The sequence below is a fragment of the Brassica napus genome, chromosome C6 (assembly GCF_020379485.1).
Source record: "Brassica napus cultivar Da-Ae chromosome C6, Da-Ae, whole genome shotgun sequence".
NCBI classification, from domain to species: domain Eukaryota; kingdom Viridiplantae; phylum Streptophyta; class Magnoliopsida; order Brassicales; family Brassicaceae; genus Brassica; species Brassica napus.
The window spans coordinates 36,521,946-36,526,920 of NC_063449.1; the positions used below are offsets into that span (position 1 = coordinate 36,521,946).

Genomic DNA, 4,975 nt, shown 5'->3' on the forward strand with positions numbered 1-4,975 from the left:
GACTTGTCGGCGTAACTCGTCATGTTCCTGTGGACTCATCCGATAATGCGGTCTATTAGGCAGTGAAGCTCCTGGCACCAAGTCAATATGATGTTGAATATCTCTTAACGGAAGTAGCTCCTTTGGCAAGTCGTCTGGAAACACATCTGTATATTCTTCAACGAGTGGACTAAAATCCATGTTATGTGACTGAGAACTCACGGCTCTGTCTGAAACGGACAGTAAAGCCAAAGCGAAACCAGTCTGTCGTAGCTCTTCCTCAAATGCACTAACCGAACAGATCAAAGCAGGTTTTGAACAAGACTCAACCGGCTGAGTAGGTGCTGGACAAGTAGTTTGATTCGCTGGTGATGGAAGAGAGGGTTCATTAGGTAAGAGTGTGATTGTGCGATGATCAAAAACAAAACGGTAGCAGTTACGTTTCCCATCATGGGTTGTCTCACGATCATACTGCCAAGGTCTCCCAAAAATCAAGTGACCGACGTCCATCGGAACAACGTCACAATAAATTTTGTCTTTGTAAATTGCTCCAATCGAGAATGACACCAATGATCGATGGGTAACTCGTACCTCTGTCCCTGCTTTCAACCATGTTAGCTTATATGGGTGAGGATGAGCTTCCTTCTCAAGGCTCAATTTGCGAACTACGTAGTCAGAGACTATATTGTGGCAACTTCCTGAATCAATAATGAAGCTGCAAACTTTCCCTTTAACCGTACAAGTAGACTGGAAAATGTTTGTGCGCAGCCATGGTTCTTCTAAAACTTGAGGTGCTAAACAGATCCGTCGTGCTACTAATAGAGGACCCGAGTCACCTTCGAGTTCAGCGTCTTCTCCCAACTCGTCTCCATTATCATCATGATAGTCATCATAGGTGGGATCAATTTCTTCAATTAAAAGACCACGTTTCGATTTGTTTGGACAAGTTGTTTGTATATGACCTAGTTCTCCACATGTAAAACAACATAATACGTTCGGTCGCAAAGAGCGGCGGAGTGTTTGTTCTTTAGTTGATGTTGCTGCACGATTTGAAGCTGGGACGTGCGTTGTTTCTGGATTTGTATTGTTCAATCCTTGACCCGTTGTTTGGTCTTGAGATGTCGTATTACGGAATCTGGCAGAAGAGTTCCAGTTAGTAGATGATGTTCTACTTTGCCTTTCAAACGATGCCGCACGACGATGGGCTTCTCCAACTGTGTTGGGATCAAATTGTTCCAATGCATTCTGAAGTTGGGGCCGTAAACCGCCGATAAAGCGTGACACTAGCTGAATTTCACTGTCATGAATTTCATTACGTGTCATAAGCGAATAGAATTCTTCTGCATATTCGTCCACCGTACGAGGTCCTTGCCGTAAATTTTGTAACCTTGTAAACATAGTTCGGTCAAAATTATAAGGTAAAAAGGTTTTGCGCAACTTCTCCTTCAGCTTCTCCCATGTCGCGATCTTCGGTTTCCCTTCACGAGCACGAGTTGATTTCAGTTGTAACCACCATGAAGCTGCTTGACCACGAAACTTTGTTGCAACAAGGGCAACTTGTCTATTAGCAGGTACCTGTTTAAATTCAATGATTTCTTCAACTGTGACAAGCCAGTCAACCAGTTCTTCTCCATGGATACTCCCTGTAAACTCTGGTAAGTCTGATTTGAATCCGTTTTCCCAACGTCGGTCTTCGACCATCGGACCACGATCCCAGTTACGAGGCCGATTGACTTGTGCTTGAAGAGGAGCAAACGGATTCTCGTCGTCCCTATCCTCATCGTCTTCAATAACATGCTCGTAGCGTCGTTGGTGTTGATGTGGTTGCTGGTGTTGACCTATTGTTGTCAAAACTTCTTGTAAAGTCCGTTGTAACGGCTCATGAGACTGCTGAATCGAGGTATGCATGTTAATCTGCATCTCCTGTAATGTCCTTCGTAATTCAACCCAGTCATCTTGGTTAACGTCTTTATTTTGTTTCGGTGGCATGACTATGGCAGGAACGTCTAGGCTCTGATACCAAAAGTGATGGAGCGGAAGGGATAGATGGAAAGCTTGAGTCTCACGTTCCCGGGAAGCTAGAGAAACAAGTTAGGTTTCTGGTTTTCTCCACGAAAATCTGAAAAGAGGCTCTGTTTTGCTATAGGAAAAACAGAGGTTTGAGGTTTGCAAGAATACACTTCTTGTAAAAACTCGGTTGCAATAAAACTCTTTATTAATTCAATCAATCGTGTCTCTTACAAACCTTTAGAGCACTATTTATAAGAAAGCCAAGCCTAAGAAATAGGAAAATAAACTTATATAGGAAAAGGAAAACTTAAAGAAAAGTAGAACGTAAAGAGAAAAGGAAAACATTTGTTCCTTATCGAACAAGGAAAAGGAGGACGTGTTCGTTAAGGTTAGGATGCGCTGCATCAGATGCCAAAAAGTGTTAAGGTGTGGGATAAGTAAAAGAGTGAAGCAATGAGAAGTATGGAGAGGAGAAAAACATTTGGTTTTGCCATTTTATTTTGCATTCTTCAGTTTTGTTTAGAGAATGCTTTAAAGATGGTGCGTGGCATAAGGGGCGGATCGATGGTTGAGTATTTATCAGGTATTCGTTTTGAATGTCGGATGAATCATGGATCTGTCAATATCAAATATAAAGTCTGTTGATATTTGGGTTAAGAAACCAAAAGTTAGGATACACGATATTGTTACTGGTTGCAATTAATCTTATAGTAACTTCTCATTTTAGCTCTGCCTTTTTTGTTATGTTTACTCCATATAGCCACATGATAACCTTAGGAAGAGTAGAAATTAATGTATTCCATTATTGTGTTCTCACTTGGATTAGCAGAGCTAGAGCTAGAAAACAAAATACATGAGTTATAAAATAATATTATTATAAATAGTATAGTAAGATAAAAAAATCTTTCAGGAAATGAAAAAAAAATTTTGAAAGATTTTTTTATCTTAAAACTTACTAACTAATCTTCAGGTGAATATGAGTACATAAATTTGTTTAACTGACTGTGTAATATATTTCTTAAACCGAGTATAATTGTGTTTTGCCATTATGAATATCCTTCATCTTTGTTTTTCTCCTTCAAATTATCATAGATTATCTTTTTGATTGGGAAAACAAATCTGTGTTATAGAATTTTACAGGTCTATTGGGTTTTAGGTAAGTAACAAGTTCTTATAGGGATATAACATTCTCTATGTGCAGGATGGCTTTACTTTGGCTTGGAGATACAATACTGCCACTACGTTATCATACGGCTGCGTCACTTCACTTACAGAGTCTCTTTATATGTTGGAGCTAGCAGACTCTTTTCTGGTTCCATGGACAATTCTCTAAATGTAAGTATTGAAGTTTTGCGTTAATTTTTTGAAGCAGTTTCATTTGTTTATTTGGCTGAGATGAACATTGTTTCTTTTGCAGCAAAACAGTTCATGCCAATGAAATTTCAGGTAAAATATTAAGTTTCGTTCTTGATGCAGCTTGGGATCAGCATAAACAAAGTTCAAAGTTTTGATCTTTTGTTTTAGTGATTTACGTTTTCACAGTTTAAACTAATAACAACTTAATCAATAAACCATCAAACTGATGAAACAAGACTTTGTTTTATTCCTAGGTAATAGATTCTGATAGATTCTGATTTCAGTTGTTCGACCTTCAATGGTGCCTATCTTGAGAAAGCAGTTGCATACAAAGATAATTTCTCAGGTAGTCTCTCTCAGTTGTACCATCACGTAGCCTTCGTGTTGTTGTGACACTGGGTTATGTGTATCGTGTTTAATAAATCTCAAATGTTTTCTCTTTAGTATGAAACTAGAGTGAGTAGTGAAGGCCAGTTATGAAATCACTATGACCAGTAGATACTAGATAGTTATCATTTTTGCTTTAGTTTAAAACTATGTTGTATCTTGATAGCTAACTCCAAGTTTAGCTATCTATGATACAATGAAGAGCTTGAAAAGTCCGGTTGGGACACATTGTGTTAGGCTTGCCTAAAACCTTGCAGGTTTTCTTCTTGCTGCCGCTGAAAAGGTACTCTTTATTTCACTTTCTTTTAAAGCATGTGGAAACCAAATTGATCTTATATGCTAGCTAGACTCTAAGGAACTTGAAGTTGAATTATTGTTTTCTGTGAAAGGGTCAACAGTTTGTGATGCCATTGTTAAGGATCGCTCTCCAGTCACCTGCTGGTGCAGCTCGTGGTCAGCTGGTGCAGCTATAAGCCGCTTATCTCTATGGACTATAAAAAATATTTTTCCTCTCTTATAGTAACATGGTAAAGCTATATATACACTTGCAAAATTCTTTCTGGCTGATGATATTCAAAATGAAGAGCTTTCAAGGATAAGAGATTACCTCTTCAACTAACTAGCCAAAAATACAGGACAGCCTGCGGAAAAGGGTTAGTTTTGTTGTCATAATAATAATTGACACCTCTGAGTGCATATGCTGATGATGATGAAAATAATTAAACGATGATGATGATACAGATCTTCAAAGATTTGAGCAGATTGAAAAGGTTCAACTCAGAAGAAGCTATAGAGTACGGACTTATCATTGTTAGACCACCGCGCATCAAAGACGAGGCTCCTCTCCAAGATGAAACCTCAGGTCTCGGTTAATCTGCTTTATTAACATTTTGTAATGTCAAAGTCTTACAAGCTTGGAGTTGTTGTTCTTTGTACGATTGTTACCAAATAAAATCATTTATGTATATAGAGTTAATTAATTATCATTGGATCTTGAAACCAGTTACAAGTTCAAAAGTTTTTTTATTTATCACGATAGTTCAAAAATATATTAAAAATTAAGTATTAAATATCAAACAAGTAAGAAAAAGAGGATATAAGCCTTAGATAGAGTGTCCATGTAGGCGAAAATAATCGGTCAATGAGAAACTATGTTTTTGCCATGTCACCTCCTCTATTTGTTTTTACAAAATGATCCTTTAAATTTTTACTTAAACAATTATAACCGAAAATATTTTTTTAG

The 4,975-nt window shown here is 37.8% G+C and overlaps 1 long non-coding RNA gene across 2 annotated transcripts; it reads left to right on the forward strand.

The window, feature by feature from the left end:
- The first annotated feature begins 3,139 nt into the window (after window positions 1–3,139).
- On the forward strand, window positions 3,140–4,762 carry LOC106371525. Of its 2 annotated transcripts, none has more exons than XR_007324735.1 (4): window positions 3,140–3,324; window positions 3,407–3,435; window positions 3,600–4,385; window positions 4,474–4,762. It is a non-coding gene; the product is annotated as an uncharacterized LOC106371525 (long non-coding RNA). The 2 variants fall into 2 exon arrangements; XR_007324734.1 differs by having other exon boundaries at window positions 3,141–3,324; window positions 3,630–4,385.
- Window positions 4,763–4,975: the final 213 nt, after the last annotated feature.